General features: G+C 31.5%; 1 protein-coding gene across 1 annotated transcript in view; it reads left to right on the top strand.

The window, feature by feature from the left end:
- LOC147073961 (membrane-bound alkaline phosphatase-like) overlaps positions 1-22,302 on the top strand; it is a 64,133-nt gene that overhangs the window by 9,760 nt on the left and 32,071 nt on the right. The gene's annotated exons all lie outside the window — the stretch shown is intronic.

Below are 22,302 nucleotides of genomic sequence, written 5' to 3'. Positions count from 1 at the left end.
AAGCTGCAAAAATCTTAATTAGTAAAGCAAGGTTGTGATGTATAGTCTCAATAATACTTAAATTTTGATTTCCCTATAATTATTAAAATATTTTTGAATTGACATGCAATTGTAAAAGTATGAAAACTACACTTTCAATACTTAATTATTGATTTAAAAAATTGGATGCCTAATTAAATGGTTGCCTTTTCAGTTTTTTTGATACCTAGCAGATATTAAAAAATACATCATAATAGTGGCGAAGGGTGGAGGTTGGCTTTTAAGATCCAAAATAAATAGTGCACATTAAGATTTGTTAGTCATACGTATTTGTTTCCATTGAACTAATGCCTCAATTACATTGAGCTTTTTACGAGCTTTTTATTGGCAAATTTACAATCTGCCTGTAAAGTCGCCCAGTGTAATCATCGAATAAACTAATAAGCAGGCTGTAAACACTCTACCGAGAAAAATTGAAAGCCGGTCAACTTTACACGCTACACGCCGGCGTGTGGGCCTACTGCGTCTGCGCAGTAGAGCGCAGTACCAACCTCCCGGTAAAAAAACGAACTACGTTCCGTCAAAATAGTCGCTGGCTTGTGGCTCCTCAGCGAATGGAAAGTTTTGTGTGTAGCAGTAGCTGAATCGCCCGCTTTTAAATTCGCCAATAAACAGCTCGTAAAGAAGCTCAATGTAATTTAGGCTTAAAACTACAATGTGTAGATTATGTAGACAATGATTGTTCGTTTTTAAAATTCAATTAAACCCTGCCTAATTCAAGCCATAGCAGATAATAGTGAACAAATATTCATCTATCTATAAAATATCGAAAATTGTGCCATTAAATCAGAGATAATTTTAGATATTTTATAAATAGACGAATATTTTTTTTCGATTATGGTTTGGTTTTGGCAGGGCTTAACAAACCAACACCATCTGTAATGTATATTTTTAATTTAACGCAAACAAATAAGTATGACAGAAAAAGCGTGCACTATTTTTGTCGGATCGCCCTTAACTATTACGGTTTTGTTTAGGCAGGGCTCAATTGCATTTTAAAAACTAACCAGTACCATATTGTGTACATTTTATTCTTAGTTCAATGAAAACAAATAAGTATGACTGATAAAGTTTATTTTGCACTATTTATGTCGAATCTTAACAGCCTACCTTTACCCCTCGCCGATGCATGGTAGTTTATTACCTTCCATGCCTGATCCTAGAAGATCACGTGCGCCTTGATAGAGTAAAGGCTGTATTAAAAAATCAGCGGCAACAGTGCCCATAATATTATTTTCGTGACAATATTAAATTTAGTTTTTAATAATCTCGAAACCATGATAAAGGTACCTACTTAATGAAAACACTATTCCAGAAATTTTAAATTTTGTAGGTACAGGATTACTCAGGATTCTTTGTACTCATATTACGAGTACATAAAAATTACAAACTATACGTCATAATAATCGTATTTTAAAGTTATTGTGCTCAGTAAAATTGTTGAAAAGCAATAAATTTCTATTTATTTGCTGTCTTTGTAAACAATTATTATTATTAAATATTTGTAATAATGGTTTGTAGCGAATGTGAATAATATTGTCTGCCTATTACGGCAACACCACGACATGTTAACGATATGTGACCGTAGAAAATCTTTAAAACACATTAAAAACAAACATTTTCCGCATCTTAAACGTGCGTCATTTTCACGTTTCATAAATATTTACAAAAAATAACAATGTAGATATCTCGTAATCTCGTAAATGTGTATATAGAAAATGATGCACACACAATAAATAAGTATTTAAATTTAAAAAAAATACATTTGTTTCATTAATTCAAATGATATTTTCTTTTATAATTACGTTTTTAATTTCCGCATATCGAGTAGCAAAGGTTACAGCGTCATGCCAAGGATAAGTGGGTCCCGATTTACAATACTGTTGGTTCAATAAAGATTAACATATTTTTCAACCAATGTGTGCAGACATTGCACCATTGAGCTGCGGGGTTTTGAGAATGGCTTAAATTCTATCGCCGTTAAAAAAACTTAGATAAATTTCTGTCTGTAATATTTTACAAAGTTTACTACTGGTAAAATATAATAATAATATAAAGTGGTGGAGTAGTGCAAATAAAGTAGACTATTGAAATTGAACAAAGTAACCACGTTTACTTTTCAGAACAATAAATATCATAATATTATATTACTTTACCAAGTAAACTGATGACTGAGAAATATGCCATTAATACACCATCTTGTAGCATAATCGTAGTTTAAACCCATTCGCTGCGTCCAATGCAACCGGTGCGTTGCCCATCAGGCGGCCATTAGATATAATTAGCATTTCATTTAAATGTGGTAATTAAATATTAATTATAAGGTCTGCAGCGAATGGTTGGTAGATAATAATTATTTAATTTCAAGACAACCAATTATATAAATAGTATGAAAGCAACTATAAATCAATAGGTCGTATGTCAACAGATTAGTAGCCATTGTAAAATCGCAATAAGTCGTATGTCAAAAATTATCGACAATTTGAAAGAAATTTATGAAAATTAAATATTCAATTAATATTATGTTATCAGGATATAAAGAGTAGGGGCAAGTCATGTACCTTTGGACATTTTTTTTCTTCATTCATGATTTTTTTTTTCTCAATAACGATTCATGATAGAAGAAAAATGTGTTTGTATTTTTGCTTATCAATCAATTGCTTATAAAATTCATATTTTTAATTATGTAAAACATCACCCTACATTACTTTTTTCTGAAATGTAGATTTTTGTCCATAGTTACAATCTATGCATGTACCATTGGACATGGGTAAATGTACCTTTGGACATTGATTGTACCTGTAGATACGCTAATTAAAAAACGGTTAAAGGTATCAATAAAACGAAAATTCATATAAAATCAAACTTTATTATAAACTATTAAACGTTAGTACTCTCTGAAAGGGTAATTAAAATATTTATTATAGTATAATATGAATATAATATCTGAACCCGAGTAGGTACATAATAATATATAAATCTGTCGTGGGTAACAAATGCAGCTTTTTAGTCGCGTCTATAAATGATTTTTTTTACAGTTTAAATGTGTTATTCGCATATTTGTTAAATAATATTGCTACGTGAACTGTTAAGGGGGAGCATATATGCCAACAGAAAACCTAGCGGAAAATACGAAGCTTGTAATTTGAGATTTTTTTTTGATAATGTACAGTTTCAACTGTATTAATTAATAAATATGAACGTATCTGAAAACATTAAAAAGATTTTTTTAAGGCAAAGATAAACTTACAATTGTAAGGATTTCAAGTTATACACATTTATATTTTTTATGCAAATCGATGTTTTTTAAAATAGATATAAAAAAATATTAAAACTCTGAATTAGGCAAAAATTTAAACTTATTAAACTAAATTTTAATATTAAATAAAACCATAAAAATAATGTTAAAATAACGTAACCTATGTACCAAATATGGGACAAATTCACATTTTTTTTACAATTGTAAGTTTATCTTTGACTTAAAAAAAATCTTTTTAATGTTTTGAGATTACATATTTATTAATTAATACAGTTTAAATTGTAAATTATCAAAAAAAAATCTCAAATTGCAAGTTTCGTATTTTTCCGCTAGGTTGTCTGTTGGCATATGATCCCCCTTAATGTGTTGTAACAAATAATGTGTACGTATTTAATTTAATTTCGTGAATATGGATAATAAACAATAAGATTTTTTGGTACAGTTCGGTTATGAGGAATACAGCGGAAAACACGTTTTTAAAATACCCGATATACTGGATTATTTGTTAGTTTGGGTTAGTTTAGGTTAGGTTGGGCTAGGTTAGGTTAGGTTTGGTTAGGTTAAACTAACAAATAATCTAGTATTTCGGCTATTTTCAAAATGTGTTTGCCGCTGTATTCCTCATAACCGAACCGTACCGATTTTTTCAATATTTCTATTTCATTACAATAATTATTGCAAGCCCTGCTTATATCAGCATGAAATTTGAATTACAACACAAGTGATGGGTAACATATCGACTCATTTTAAGTCCGCTTAAAATATTTGTGAGACAAAATTGGCTTCGTTTATGCTTGACAGCTTGTAAAATTGATTATTCAGATTATTGGGTGATTTCCGTTAAAAAAAGAACCAATAATCAGACTAACAAAATGTCATCTTAGAAGTCGTCCGTATATTATGATATAACACCAATTAATAATTCTCCCGAGGGCTCCTGATTAAATTATAAAGACGGTCAATATCCTAAAAATAATCCATGGGAAATGTCTATTACTTATGCCTATTATATCAATCAAATTCTGTATGATAAATAAACGGCATTCATTTGTGTAAATTATTATTACTTTTTGTATTTATCTATATGTACCTACTTCACATAAGTAATGATTACTTTGATTGCATGAGCATGCTTACAGCAATTTTTCAATTAGGAAAAAACATGATTTTCTTACAAACACGCGATAAAATACAACAAATCTCTAACTACAAAGTCTCATAATCAGTTTCCGTAGTTTTTATTGATGATTCATAAACATAAGATTCATATTTTGTAATAGGTAGTAATAAAAACTTACTGATATTATCTGTAAATGAAGCTAATACACGCTTTTATATCGATAACAGAGTATTATTAATTTATAGTCGGCAATAATATTAAACAATTGTGTTGCATTACGATTATTAGTGTCTACTTATTAAGTAGCAAAATGCGCTTAGCATAGTTCATTTTTTATTGAGAGAATATTCACTAATTGAAATTATATTATACCTACAATGTTACAGATATTATTGTTGCAGTTACTATTTGGACATCGACGAAAAAACTACATCAGTGGATCTATACTTACACAAAGCGGCTATCCACGGTAGTTTATCATATTTATGTATTGAGACGGTTAATTGTTACAATAAGTTAACCGTCTAAACTATACTATCCAAAAGTGCTATGTTTTAACAGCCGTTCTCTTGACTGTGTTAACTTTTAGATATATTATTAACTTGAATTTCATTCTAGATTTTAATACATTGTGAGGTTCATTTATATTGGTATTTTTTAAATAGTACCTAATCATTTTATTTTAATAATAAATACATGCATGTATTTATATGGCGGCAGTTTATCAATAATGTAAGCTACAAATACAGATCAGTAACATTTTACGTGATCATGTACGTCAAATTGTAAAATTATTGTATTTTTACCATTGCCATAGCAGAGAGACGACCAAATTGGTAGCCGTTATCCACTATTAAAAAAACACGCTGCCGTATTTTGAACATTAAACAATTTCGCAAAGTAAGAATTGAAATTTAAAATAGACAATAATTGGAAAAATCTTTTACGTAAATATAATCGTAAACGCACACCTAATAATCAGCATTATACATGATGCATTGACGCTTATCCAGGAAACATAATCAATAGTTAGTGTATTCTAGATGTGGTTGTATAAAGGGATCCTTATAATACCATGGACTGACTGGGTGAAAATGTTAATGTTGACATCCTCAAAGAAATAGGAAAATTATGAAAAGTTCTAGAAAACTGCAGTGCCTTGGCAACATCGTATAAAAAAAAGTATAATTCATTGTCCAAGGAATGATCAACGGTAAACGTAGCAAAGGAAGACGTTCCATTTCAAGACTTAACAATCTATGTGATTGCTACAGAGTGCAGCTCCATAGAAGTGTTACAGATAATTAAACAATGCAATTAATTTTATAGTTAGGCCGCAGCACTAAATTACAAGTTTTGATGATAGTGATAATGGTTTTTTAACTTAGACTGTAATACGGTATCTTTTTCGTAAAAAATAAAAATTTTCATTGGCATATTTTGTGCATTACAATAATTAATCATTTTTTATAGACAATTTACTATATTGCATTCGAATTATAGACAATAACTAAAGTACTACAATCGAAATTCTCAGTAGTGTAGATAGAGAACCATAATGGTCACATACGATAAACCAAAGATCGCCTTATCGCAAATCAATATCATTATAAATAGTATAAATACATATTGTATAGCTTGTATTATATATCAATTCTACCTACCTAACAAAAAAACATAATTATATCAATGTTATCCATATTGCATACCACGAGTACCTACGTTAAAAAATGTTAATATTATATAATATTCTTTTAACGATTCCGTATTTTGTAATCTAATATTCAATGCTACAACTCTTTATTTCGATATTTTTGCCTAACCATCTTAATTTATTATAATTATAGTGGTTAATGCTTATAATTTTATAGCAAGGCTATTTTTTCTACATTTGTTTCACTGTATCTATAGTATAATACTATCCTGCATAGAATAGAAGCAGTGTAACTAACTTTTTTAGCAATGCATTTTGAAGGCCTAATTTTAGTCAAGTATTTGCTATCTTGGGCAATTATTAAATTCATTCAAATACAATGTATTCATTTTTGTATACATCAAGATTTTATTGATTCATGACGTTAAAAGAGGTACCTATATATTTTTTATATTGCAATTAAATTATAAAAGTAAACAAGGGAAACGTGGTACAGTTCTCAGAAAAATACTGAGTGAAACATATATTATATTATAACTATTTTAAGAAATAAAAATTAAATATACTTTCATATGCGTAAAGGATATATTATATTCCAAGAGATTTAGTTAAACAAAACGTTTGCCGTTCAAATTAGCATTACCAATATGTAGTTTTGCACATTAGCATAGCAATCAGCAGATTGTGCTCCCGATTTCCCGATCAACGAAATAATGTACTTACATAACGTAATTAATAAAATGTATTTTGATATATGTTATAGATTGAGATATTATTCTAATTATATAGGCAATGGCCTCCCAACCCATGGGTCGCGATCCCCCGGGGGGTGTTGCAATGTGTTTCTTAAGAGTTCAATGGGTTAACCCATTCATTGCGGTCATTTTAATTAATATTTAATTACCACATTTAAATAACATACTAATTATATCTAATGGCCACCTGATGGACAACGCGCCAGTTGCGTTGGACGCAGTGAATGTGTTTTTGGGACATATGGCAAGCATAAATTTTCGCAAGTCATACCTACAACGCGTAGAACATTTTTGTAGCACCACTGCAGGGTGAAGGAAGGCCGGCCACGCGAGGGAACCCCTTAGGTTATGTGACAAGGGTGCCCACTCACGTGAAGCTTCTCTTCGTGATTACTTTAATCACCGAGGGCTGCCGTCAGCATTCATTGGTGTAAAAGACAAAAGATAGTTTAATGGGGAATGAGACAACTGGGTTCCAGGATATTTGGGCGCCGCACTGTCGAATGAAATAAATATACGTTCGTTACGATTTTACACAGAGAGTAGACGATGAATTTTTTTCAGTTTCTATCTACTACTTGGTGATTTTAATTCATTTTCCTCTTAACATATTGTTTTTTTTATTGCGGATTGAGAATTATCATGCCTGAGGCTTAATATAAAAATAAAAGAACTCTCTTCTCTTTGGAACTCATTACGTGCGCATATTTAAATTTTCACCAAGTATTTAATTAAATATAATAATTTAAATATAAATAATAATTATATATTTTAAAAGTATATACTCGTACATATTCACGAACGTCTATTTATTTTCAAATTTCGTTCGTTTGCGTCGCGCCCAGTTGTCCTGGCGTTTAATGTTTGACTGTGACGTGAATAAAATGTTGTAATATAAATATCAATTATTAATAATCCACACTAAAATATTCAAAACATACAATTTTGAAAAGGTTTACCCTTCGCCCAATTAAAATAGGTTTTTTTACAATTTAATGAGGCAGGGGAAGGGATCGTAGTTACCTTGAATTTACAAAAGGAAAAAGGTTGCCAACTCGTGATAAACTATATAGAGCGAAGTATTTTTTTGATTATTCTTTAAATATCATTATTCATATTTATTTAACACCAATGTAGATTTGGGACATTATTTTAATAAAAAACAAGAAATCTGAATGCATGCTGTTTTTAGATATTTTGGCATTCACGATATTATCATATTATTATAAAAAAAACGACACCATATTTTTATATATTCACATGAAAACAGTTTCAGAGTTTATTACTATGGTAAATTAATAATAACATTTTACAATAGTTTCAGCATATCATGTCACGTTTTTGTGAGAATGTGCAAACGTCCAAGGATGGGAAAGCACTGACTTTTAAAGATTTATTTAAGCGAAAAACACGTAAATTAAAATATTATAAACATCATTATTATTGCATCCTAACCGGGGCTGTTAAACTAGAAAGTTAATATGCCAGAACCGGAACCTTCATTTAATAATTTTGAGAAGAATGTCAAATGAAAATAGCGGAGGTCTTTAAGTTAATTATGAATATTAAATAAATTAATTCAAGCGATGTGTGTTTTGTGTAAGAGAATGTCAAAATGATCCATATATTTTTCTACGTGGATTTGACACCGCTTTTTAGCGATAACTTTAACAACGAAGATATGCGCCATTCCAACATGAAATATATATTTAAGGGGACCATCCTCGTATTCAAGACAAGTGAACTCAAAATGATGATGGACAAAAATTATAATAGTTATAAATATGTAGAAAATAAAACAAGTCGTGTTGTAAAGCACTATTTATTTTATTTTTTTTCATTATTATAGATAAGTTAAACATGTTAATAGATTTCCATAAAATATTTTTCTAAACGCTGCTATTTCGTTATGAAAAATTCAGATAAAATAATGGCTAGGGATTGCAATACCGAATTAAAATACCGATAACGGTATTCCGGTAAACAAACAAAAGCATCTACCAATAAATATTATATATATATATATATATATATATATATATATATATATATATATACATACATACATACATAAATTTCTAATACATCTAAAAATACGCCTGACAACTTCTAAAACACGCAAGCGACTGGCGAAAACAACTATATATATTTAAATTTAGGGAAGTACCTACAATAATGTATTTTGAAAAATTTCACGTGTCATTGCTGGTCACCAAGAACGTCGAAGGGCAACGGAAGTCAACCATTGTATTGTTGTTTTAAATTAATAAAACGCATTTTTTTTGCAGTACTTATTCCACTTTTAATCAATAGATTAGGACCGGTTTCGTCCTTTTACTTTCAACTTTTAGTTGAAAATGTCCCTCTGTGGCGGACGTAGCCGGTCCTAATCTATTGATTAAAAATGGAATAAGTACTACAAAAAAAATGCGTTTTATTAAATTAAAACAACAATACAATGCAATTCCACCATGAATTGACAGTTAACAAAATAAAAGAAATTAAAAGGAAGCAAACCAGACATCGTGTAATCTGACAAAAAATGTAGCCCTATTAAAAATTTTCGGCTAATTAATACATTTTGTTTCCATTTCCAATACTGAATATATCGGTATTGTCTGATTGGTACTGTTCGGTTATACCGGAGGCAGCGGAAAACCCATTTTGAAAATAGTCGATAAACTGGATTATTTGTTAGTTTGGGTTAGTTTAGGTTCGGTTAGGTTGGGTTAGGTTAGGTTAGGTTTGGTTAGGTTAACCTAACAAATAATCCAGTTTATCGGCTATTTTCAAAATGCGTTTTCCGCTGCCTCCGGTATAACCGAACAGTACCGTCTGATTTTTAAAACCGGTAGGTATTTCGAAAAATATTAGGATACCGGTTTTAAAATACATAAATATTTTTTTAGTGTGGAAAATATGATATTATATTCAATATCCATTGGCGGGATGTGTTTTAACTAATAAACTGTCATTACTCAATTGATTTATGGGCCGCACAAAATTGTGTTTTTGCTAATTGCTTTTCAAATGCAAATTAACACGTTAATTAAAAGGGCCCGTAAGCATTGGGTTAAGTAATACACTGCAATTAGCTATAAAGTCTTGGGCAATGGCAACTGGCATTCGCATTTTATTAACCTGTTCCGTGTTCCTGTGCAGACGTGAAGATTTCTTCACGGAGGTACTCGTAGTTTTGAATGTCCATATTGTTTTACCTTCTTTCTGTATACTATCATTGTTTTTTGTCAGTAAATATATTGCTTCACAATATTATATAACTAGCAAATATTACCCGCTGGCAGAACCACCTGTCAATATTATTATTCGTCTTCTCCCTGTCTCCCTCTACTTTATACTTTAGGTGTATGTTCTGTCTTACTGTCTTTGTTCAGCAATGTAGTCTCCTGACGTTTCCGAGTACGGCATCGCTGATCCCGCTCATTTGTCAAATGGCGATGCTTATCTGATGATTATTCCTCATCTATAATGTTTATTTTTTATGATTGATTGTGTATGTTGCCTAAGGTTACAAAAGATTACAGCACCATATCCTTATTATAATTACCCTTTAATTAAATTAAAGAAAAACTCCTTTGTTTTATTTACTATATTGGTATGCGACTCGCAACATTTTCGATGGATCAATTTCATTCAATAGCATTTGTTCAAATGCAGTCACAATCATTAAATACTCTAAAAAAAATGATAATTAAAAAATCTACACCCATGGTGGCCGGGCGGCTCAAGCGTTAGACTATCACACCGTGGGTCTCAGGTTCGAATCCTGGGTCTGGCAAGTACACATATTGATTTTCAATTTGTGTGTGAGTCAGGGTATGGGACCTAATAGGTTGAGCAAGTGGCAAACATCCATTTCTCGACAAACCTCTAATCTGTGGAGGCCCATATGATCCTATTAGGATCGGATATGGTCGGAATAAATCACTTGGATAAGACGCTAATCCGCGCTGCAATCATCTATCAAACTATTATGGGAGTTTTTGATTTTACCGCTCGATTAAAATGAAGATTTAGAATTTTCGTTTAAACGTGTATGTTTACTACGTTGTCTCCTGTCTCGCTGTTTCTCTTACACATAATTTAAAAACAGCAGTTTAATTTTAATGTATAACCACTAGAAAAAAAATTGATAAAAATGCGACACCCAGCGAAATTTGAACCGGCGCCCGGGCTATGTGATCTATCTTAAGATTTTTTCTAGTGATTATATATTTCTCACATGTGTTTTCAAATTATGTATGTTCAGTAAAAAATGTTACCTACATTATTAAATCTTGTGAAATATTCGTTGAATAAGAAAACAGTTTATTCTATTTTCAAATATTTTCTCTCATACGTCATAGATAATCCAAGATAAACTATATATAAGGTAATAATAATGCATTTAGAGTGTATTCTTACCTGACTACAATAATAATATGATTATGATAAGTATAGATTTTTTTAAATATTATCTTTAAACATACATTTCAATATAATAATATGCACTTTATAATATACAATCATTCAAGTTGCACATGCGGTCGCTGCAATAAAAAATACACTACGTAACTAAAGCATGTCTACGTCATAATATTTAATATAACAGACAATATTATAACAATATATTATGTACAAAACTACAAAATATTATGTAAATATTTTACAGTGGATTTTTTGAACAGTTATATTTTATTAACAAAATATAACATCGACTTAAAAAAAAAGATAAAGGAGTTAACTCTCAATTTTTTTTCAAAATCCCACGCGAGCGTTGCCAACTTAATTGTTTTTCTTCGCAGTATTTTTCACTAGTTATCTACATTCTACAAATTGTGACGTAAATAACATATTGTGACGTAAAAAAATCAAAAACTTAATCTTAAAAGTATATATTATTAATTATAAAATGAACGATTAGTAACGTGTTTGTCGATAGACTAAAAATAAGTTTCAGGAAGAAACAAGTCTAGAAGGTTTACTGCATGAAAAAAAACTGGCAGAATTTTCTTTTAAGAAAAAAACGTGTGTATGTAATCTTTTTGACAATTTTCATCGTCCGAGCTTAAAAAGGTGTCATCCATCATCCTCAGATTTTTCCAACAAGTACCTACGATAAAAATGATGGCTGCAATTTTTTTCTGTTTTAGAAAATCTAACATTATTTTTTTCCTGTAGAATAGTTTTTTTTCATAGTTCTTCTAGCATATTTTTGTCGGAGAGAGTTGGCAATATTACCAACGACTGTGTATGTATGTGCTACGTTGAATTTTCTTCATTAAACATAATGACAATCTAAATATAGATGAATACCGACTGAGAAATGTCGCAAAAGGTAACTGATTACTGAATAATAATCAGTAATCACATATAAATAATTATTGCTTTGGTACGTGAGCACTATTAATAATTATTGTCTACGATAATTATGTAGATTTATTATCCACAAGTTCCCGCTCAATTAATACTTTTTATCAGTTTCTTATCATAAAAAAAAACTTAATAAACATGCATAAACTCACTTACCGATAATAACGTAGTATATACAGCTACTCAATTTCGCTTACAAAACAAATATAAGACACCGTACTCCGGTGACTCGACTTTTAAAATTATTAATAATACTGGCGATTGATTAGAGTTTGCTGTTTTATTCTCGCGCCACTTTCAAGAGCAAATTTAAAAAATACACAATGAGCACATAACAAATAAATTCAAGACGTGTAAAACATGACATTTAGAATAAAAAGCACAAGTAAATCAACTCGAGAAAAAACAAGGTAGAGAAAAAAAACAGCAAAAAATAATTTTATAGAAAAAAAAATAAAAAAAACAACAATAAATAATTATTTAAAAATTAGAAATTAAACAATAAAATAGAATTTAAAAAACAGAATACATAATGCCTCGCTTAAGTTGTCTACATCTCTGGGGAGTGCATTGACCAGCCGCACAGCTACTGGTGCCTGGCGAGCCTGAAATGAGGAAACAGCTTTCACCCAAAATTGTATTGTATTATTCTATTATGATGCTCCCTATTGTTTATCTTTTACATTATTTCAGTATTTGCTTGCACCATTAAGGATCTTTCATGAAAAATATCGTGCTATTTTCGAGTAATACACATTTTTATTTTTAATAAAAATTGATATTTTTTATTATAGGTACACTTGAAAACACTCGGATCCTATTAGAAAAAATCACATTTGAAAAAAATACGACGCCCGACGGGATTTGAACCCATATATACACTGGTTTCGTGCATATATGCTTTAACCGATTAAGCTACGGGCCTCCTACCTAATTACGATAATTTAAACTAGTAGGTCCTACATGAAATGCTTATCAAATTGCGATATTAATGACGTTTTTTATTCAAATGTGATTTCTTCTAGTAGGTATATATCTGAGGTGTTTTCAAGTTATGTATGTTCAATATTTGGAATGCTACATTCTCAAATATTGAACTGAAATTGAAAAGATTGAAAAGGATAATGGTGGTCTATTGAATAGCGACGAGATATAATATAATGCATTGTGTAATAAATGCCACTCTGAGATGCCATTCCTACTTTATTAAGGATACATTTTGTCATTAACACTTCAGGATCTTAATATGTTATGTGTGAGACAGGATGTAGGGATTCCCTGGAATTTTACAAAATGCGTCAGGGGTTCTGCCAAAAAAAATTAAGCTTAGGAATCACTGCGTTATATTGAATATGTCAAAAATTCGGTCAACAAAGGAGAAAATTTCTTCGACGCCGGACAAAACGCAGATAATAATTATTAATGATCAATAAAACATGTGAAATAATTATTGTTGGACGAACGGTGAACTTTGAACGTGCGTTAATTACAACGATCACTTGGCTATCACACAGTTCGTCGATCCTTTACATGGGCGTGTTGATCACGTGGTTACAATGTTATATCAACAATGATACAGCGTTCCTCGAACCACTTTTCAATAATAATTAATATTATCAATAATAACTGGGCCTAAAAATAACATTATTTTATCTAAATTTATCAAGCGTGACGTCTTCGGCCCCGGACTACTAAAATAATAATATGATAACATATGCAGTAAATGTGTACCTACGCAAACCTAAACATAATATTTGTTGGAATGTAATCTCATACTTTTTAACCTCTGACTTGAATGTATTTAATCAGTATCCACTAGTATAATATATATATTTATATTAATATTACATACCTTAATAGTTTTATTAATAACATTTTGTACACACGTAATCGTTCAGAAATCCGGAAAAACATTTTTCACGTACGCATGCACGTAAAAACTTTTTAAAAAAGTCGTAAATGGAAACAGTACCAAACCATGGAACACTGAGATTCCCTTAATTAATTTAGAATCAAAACCCACGATTCAAAACTTTAAGAATCACGAATTGATACCTTTTAAAATTTAACGGGTTCTATTGTTCAACTATCTATAATAGTCAATGACATTAATATGGACGAAGCATCTGGAAAAAAAATGACACTCACTTTTTTGTCGGGTCTGCCGAATGGCATAATCTGTTCTAACGCCATTACAATAAAGGTGATATTGCTATAAATTCCCGATGCTTTTTGTCGGGTCTGCCAAATAGTTCGGTTCAAACGGATTTCGCTCAAATTAACATTGCCACTAGAAACATTGTTCTAACGCCATTACAATAAAGGTGATATTGCTATAAATTCTCGATGCCTCATGTCGGGTCTGCCGAATGGTTCGCTCAAACGAACATTGATACTAGAAACACTGTTCTAACGCCATTACAATAAAGGTGATATTGCTATAAATTCCCGATGCGTGACATCGCATAATGGATATTGCGTGACGTCTACCTATGCACGTGCGAATGTTACGTTTGAATTTACTTGCTAGCTACTGTGCTGAGTGCGTCGTCCATTAATAATGTCATTGATAATAGTCATCAAATTATCATCCTGGAGTCAGTTATTCCAAATACATTCTGGCATTATGTTTTACAAAATTTTGTTTGAGTAACTACAAAATGTGGTGTCAATATTATTTATTTATTTAAGAAAAAAAACACATTGTGGACCTAACAAATCTAAATTCAAGACGTTCACAACATTAGATGTACATTATAACAAATATTACCCCCATAAGACAGAAGAAGAGAGTTTGTATAATAATAATAATTATAATATTAATAATAATAACAATAAAACATAAGTACATTTTGATTCAGAAAAATAAAATTTCGAATACAAAATACATAGCACGTCACTGAAAATGCCTACGTCTTTATAATAAATAATTATAATACTCTACGTATGCAATATGTTTTGTAAAAATAAAATAAACACAATTATATTTTGAGTTTTTATATTGCGTAGGAATTATGTCAATTTTTAAAGATTTAGAACTGAATCCCTTAACCAACGGGATTCGGGTTTTTATTTGATGGAACCGAACACTATTCAACTTTTTCAAAGAACCCGAATCCGGAACCAAACTGATGGTTCTAACTTCTAACAGCGCTCTAGCAAATTCGTAACCGAATTGTCGTGTGTAGTTAGTTACTCAGTTACTGTTTACTTTAAGGCTTAAGGATTGATTAAAAAAATATATATAATATGTAAGTATATTGGTCAGTTTATTGGAAATTTGTATTTAGACCAGCTACATAATATTTCTTACTGTATTTAATACAATTTTATTTTTGGGTCATAATACTGTAGGTACTGCTAAAATAATTACAAGATAAAAAGAACTTTTTATATACCACGTTTTTAAATTTCCTGTTGAATCATATAAACTTGACAATTCTATGTCTTAATAAAAACTTTTTATTATACTTGATAGAAATACTGAATAAATATTATAAAATATCGAAATGTCATTTTGACATTTCATATTGATTTCCATAGTAACGCACGTATATATTATTGGTAATTTAGTTGCTAGGACCCCCTTAGCAACCGACAATAATAACTTTCCATACAAAACAGAATTAACTGAAAATGAATTCAATTCTGCTTAATAATGGCTAAAGCTATTAAAATAATGCATTGTTGTCGTGTTCTGATATATTCTAAAAGTTTCAAATGTCTAGCTAGTCTGGAAGTTAGTTAAAAATCTTCAATCGTCCAATACAAATCTTGGACAAACAAGAAAAAAAATGTACTGGACACACAAGTATATTAGCTAATAAAAACGTGGTAATAAACCTGAAAGTGTCGATGTGTGCAAACCAACTATTCCAAATTCAAAACGCATATTTTGATATCCACTCATTTTTTATACAAGACTAGCTGACCCGGCAAACGTTGTTCTGCCATATAAATTATTTCTAGTGAATATTTTGGTTGTTAAATAAAAAATAACGAATGTATCGTAAGTGTGTGGGGATGGGATATATGACAGAAACAGGAATAGAGCGCTGTAGACGATGACCGCCGATAAAAACAAAAAACATTAACCATTCATTATTTCAATTCAAAATGAGTAATGATGTTCATAATGAATGAATTACCTGTGACAGGATCTCGTTGTTTAATGTTTATGCAATATCCGTCTTGTCCCTTCCAGAAAATTAGCGGCTATTGGAGAGCGTCGTATGAACGGTGTGTGTCAGCGATGAACTCCAGATTATTGTTTCTTCTTCGAATCACGATTTCTCGCGACGATGTGCGGTCGTCAACCATGATTCCAGCAATGTCGTCAACAACAGGCGCATTGAATCGAAGCACGTGCTCTCCAGCTGGTGTTTTATCAGGATTGATGACAATAGTGTGATTGTCACTTTGCAATTCGTGCATGTGTGCTTTGAAGAATTTCAATAATTCATTGTGCTCATTCAACAGGGCGTCCAGTTCGCCAACGATGCGCCTGGCATTAGGCGAATTGAGGCTATTGTAGCCGCAACGTGCATCCACATGATTGATGTCCTCACCGCCCATGAAGTAGATTTGTAAAAATTTATGTGGTTCGTTTGGCATTGGCAGCAATGAGCCTACTTTGTGGTATACTTGGCCTTTGATTTTGAACGTAGAATGGAATTGTTGACCATTTGCCGCAGTATTGTGAACTATTTCTGTTGCTCCGAACAAAGTCTTTTGGAAGCATGAATTGAATGTGCCAATGGACTTCAGGAACAGGTTTGAATCTGAATTTGAACCGTGCCGATGAGCAAGCCGTTCAATGGTTCTGGTGGTATCTCAATTTCTGGTAGTTGCACTTTTCCTGATGCGCAACACATCCCGGCTGACTCATGTTGGAATTTGAGCGCATGACAATGGGGACATTCTTTGTCCATAGCACCAATCAGTACTTCCGGATGAGCGGAATATTCAATATCTGGCTCGTACTCGAATGCGAGACGAAGGAACGAAGCGGATGTAAATGTTCGATGTACTTGTTGGCGTTGTCGGTCATTTGCTCTGCGTGTGTTAACTACGAACCGGCGCGCTTGGCTCCGTTCCAATTGTCGTTGTTGATTTCGTTCAGCTCGTGCCTCTTGTGATTGGGATGCACGCAATTGCGACATGCTTACACGCACGTTTTTGTTATCTTGTTGGATTTGTTCGTCTGTTCTTTCTGCTCTACTATTTTGCATGTTTGTTGCTTTATTCGTTCGACGGCCCAAATGGCCCCCCTTGCGTCTTGATGGCATTGTGCACTGTAATATACGCACATAAAAATAGATAAATTAAAATAAATCGTACAAAATTTTGCACGCACTGCGTTTTGATATGCCGAATGAAATGTCAAAATGACGCGACGCTTCTCTTGAATTCTTCTCGGACGTAGCGCCATCTGTCATTCAACAACATAAATAATTTCGTTCTGTTTGAAATACGAACGACGGTTAAATTTGTTCATACAAAAATAATAAAATCGCGATTAAAAAATGGGAGGGTGAGGGTAGGAGGGTGAAAATTTGGGGTTATAAGTATTTTTTGATGCAAAATAATAAAAAAAATACAAAAAGAAATTTTCAAAAAATTAAAAGAAAAAAATTTCTGGATAGAGATACCCTAATCACCTAGCGGTATGAAATATACTTGTTGACCTATTCTCATACCTAGCAAATATAAATAAAAAAAATCATAAAAATCGATCGAGCCATTTCGGAGGAGTTCGACCACAAACATCGTGACACGAGATTTTTATATATATATAGAGATTTAATAAAAACAAACGAAGGTCGCAAATACTGTCACTTGTATACTTTTCACTTACATAATATTACCACGTTTTTATTAGCTTGCATTCTTGTTTTTCCAGTACACACTTTTTCTTGTGTGTCCACTCCTAGCAACTAAATTATTAATATATACGTGCGTTACTATGGAAATCAATATGAAATGTCAAAATGACATTTCACTATTCTATATTTATTCAGTATTTCTATCAAGTACAAAAAAAGTATTTAATAATACATTGAATTGTCAAGTTATATGATTCAACAGAAAATTTAAAAACGTAGTAAGTATATAAAAAATTCTATTTATCTTGTAATTATTTTTATAGAAGATTACCTACCTATCCCATTTTCTGTCACTTCCATACGAATTACGTTTATCTGACAATTTATTCTCTAATTTCAGAAAGTGTCATTTTTAATAAGTATTTTTGTTTATTTATTACTACGAATCTTAAAACCTATAGGAACAATTTAAGCGCCCATAGATTTTTTAAAACATATTTTCTCTGATCATTGTTTTTCCCCAGTATAGATCTAAAAATGATTATTCAATTATATACAAGCTTGCCTGTGGAGTGGGCAAGGTAAACGTTATTGATTTATTTATAATTTGACAAATAACAGTCATATATTCCATGTATTACCAAAACAAATATTAAATATGTCCACTATACCATTTTTTTTACTATCAAATGGCAATTCCCACACCATGCCACATTTACTCACATTATTATTATTATTATTAATGGTTCTATAATTCGATGTGGATCTTGGCCATTTCACGAAGAGGTTTCGTAACATTTTTTTACGAGAAATGGATGCTAACCACTTGCTCAACCTATTATGTCCATGCTCTGGAATCAAACATACATTGAAAAACAATATGTGAATTTTGCCAGACCCAGAATTTGACCCCGAAACCCTCGGCTTACCAAGCGGGTACGTTACCACTCGGCCATCGCGGGCGTTATAGGTAAATCGTTCTACAGTGGCACCATAGGCGATTCGCGGGTGTATTGAATTGCTTGCGACAATGCCTGTTTCAATGCTAGCAAACAATACCACTACAACAGCAAGCCGTATTTGCCGTACCAATGGTGCCACTGTTAAACGATTTACCTATACTCTCATATGAAGTATTATTATTATAGTTTATTCTATAGCACGTGTCATGTAGTTTGATAATTCAGAAAATAAATAAGTAGATACTATAATATTATTTATTATACTATAATGTTTCCAAAACAATTCTACAGGATTGCTCCAATTATGAGTGATAGTAATATTTATATTGATATCAATGATCTCCAGCATAGTTATTATTTACGATAGATAGTTCAAGCTTCACTGACTTTAAAATACATAAATTAATCATTCATTTTCCATTGAGAGTAATTAATAGTAGGGAAGATAATATTTGTGTTCACAATAAATTATTTGGTGTACTTACGCATTTTATAAAATCAATTATATTTCCGTATTCGAATGCTCTTAAATGCTAGAATTAAATCACAAACAGTTCTGTACTGTAAATTTAAATGTTATCGTATCTGTTTAGAGTTGTGCTTTTTTGTTTTATTATTATTTCCGTATAAATATTATTTAGTTATGTCGATGTTCTAGCATTGATACCTCGTATCTGACATTCAATATTTTTGACAGGGGGTAGTTAAAATATTATACAAACACTATTAAATGATATAAATTTGAAAAAAATCGGTTAGTGCAAAAATAATATAGGTAGTTCAATTTTATAACTGTATTTATTTAATTTGATTACTTGATTTTATTTATTATTTTAACACGCCCTGTGAAAAATATTGAATGTCAAATACGAGGTGTCAATGTTAGACATCGATGTATTACCTTCAGTAAAAATGTGTATAAAATATCGTATTAATTATATAATTGAACATGCGTTTGCGTGGTACACCTTAATCATAATGATTTAGGTTATTTTGTCAATAAAATACTACTTTATCTGAGTAACGGATTCACGTGGCACCTTTGCCACTTGGAAATTTTCGTAAACCTAGATATTTATATTGACTGCCAAAGATTGACTGGTAACCACATAACTGCACATACTTTTTTTAAATTCAATAAACCCTGTCTACTCCAAACCATAATCTCTTTAAAAAATGTATTATAATATAATATCTAAAATTATGTATTGTTTAGTAGCAAATTTTTAGATATTTTATTGATAAACGAATATTTTTTTAAATAAACTTTTTTTTTTTATTCAAAGATTTTAGAATGTAACATTCTATATATTGAATATACAAAATTTGAAAACATCTCATGCATACACAAACTATAAAAAATCACTTTGTAGAATAAAAGTATGAAACCTGACGGGAATTGAACCTCTATCTGCTGGATTCGCGCCAGTATTCTATTCCAACTAAGCTACGAGCATCTTACTAAATTACGACTATTTAAACTAGTAGTTGTTAAATGAAATGGTTATCGAATTGCATTATAATGTTGGCTAGCGGTTTTAGTATAGTATTTAGTATATTTTTAGCCGCCAAAGAGTGCGACACTTTGTACCCTTGTGGCACAGCCTCAAGGGCTCCATCGTCGTGCCCTGCCCTCCCTCACCTTGCAGCGGTGCTTCAAAAGCGATCTACCCGCTGCAGGTATGGAATGGCGATAGGCGCAAAAGTTGGCTTTGGATCGAGGGAAGTAGCGCGAACTTGTGCTTGCCCTATGCCTCAATGCTGGGTCGTAACAGGGTGAAAAAAGTAGTCTTAGTTCAATGAAAACAAACGTGTATGACTGCCATAGTTTAGTGTGCATTATTTACGAAGGATATACATCCACCCTTCGCCACTGACCTACAATATCTATATACCGCACGCCACTGCTTCGTATCTACTCTGATATTTTAGTAAATGAATTTCTATATATAAGCTATTGACAATAATAACACAAGTATAATAATACTAAAACACATCACGTGACATCACACAAAGTGATACATTTCATTATAATATGACTTTCAATAAATCCGACACATAAAACCATAAAATGCAATGAAGGATGATCTAATGACAGTTATGACGATCTTCGGTAACCTAAATGACTGTTTTACTTCCTATAAAGAAGCATTCTAATGGCACGGCATTGTTACACCCCAGTGAACTAACTGCGTGTATATAAACACAATAACAAGATCACTGTCACAGAAAGGGTGCATGGTATACATTTTTTAATTATTTTTAAACCATGCAGAAATAGCGAATTGTTATTATTTGATCAGACTAATAAGTACTTTCAACCATAAGCCAGGTGTTAGTTGGTATTATCACGATGATGAGTGTCTGGGCGTTATGTGAAACTTCTATGTATATGATACACCGAATGTGTGAAATTGCGTATTACACGAAATCGGCAATATTTTGACTAATTCATGAATATGACAACGGGATTGCATTATTCATGAATTAGGCAATTTATCTGCCGAGTGCGTGAATTTGGCAGGGTATGGAATTCTTAAACTGTCAACATGACAGTAGAAAAAGTAAATTTAATACGGATGGTTTTATTAGTTATAATTGGACATAATATAATATTGTTATTGTTATGTTAGGTTAGGTTTTTTAATTCTGAATTCAACTGAATATTCATTTTGAGGTTAGCTAACAAGTGTCAACAAACTATCAAATCATACTATCACAAACAAACAATCGGCCATTGCCTGAGACCCAAGCACGAATCAAATCGCGAAAATACCTTTTAATAAAATACTTCCGTTATCATAATATTATAGTTCTAGATCTTTTTTGGGCATAGTAAATGGATATGAGCGACATTGTAGTTATTGATTGGTATATTTTTATATCATCAATGACGTTTGACACATTTGGTTAGATTGATTAGTAGCAAAAAACACCACCGTAGCGCGACCCTATATTTTGACCAATGCATGAGCATTTGACACATTTGTTTTAGTTAGTTGCAAAAAACACCACTACTGCTACTAGCTAGTGCTACTATCTAATTTGCCCAATGCATGAACTAGGCAGAAAAATTACTGCCGAATTCACGCACTCGGCAGATATTTTGCCTTATTCAAGAATAAAGCAACGGGCTTGCATTGCAAACCGACAAAAACCGTGTTTTATTTAGAATGAATTTTATGTCAATACAATACGATCCAAAGAGATTGGTCGGTCTTTAATATACAGCCATATATTTCGAATACAGCATTTTACGGTAAAGAGTGATACAGCGAACTGCATACAGACACGAAAAGGTCCACTGAATTGTAT

This window comes from Rhyacophila brunnea, unplaced genomic scaffold, assembly GCF_057557595.1.
Source record: "Rhyacophila brunnea isolate RB1 unplaced genomic scaffold, BYU_Rbru_1.0 scaffold_17, whole genome shotgun sequence".
NCBI classification, from domain to species: Eukaryota; Metazoa; Arthropoda; class Insecta; order Trichoptera; family Rhyacophilidae; genus Rhyacophila; species Rhyacophila brunnea.
Note: the sequence above shows the minus strand (reverse complement) of the source record. Positions and strands in the feature narration are given on the sequence as shown.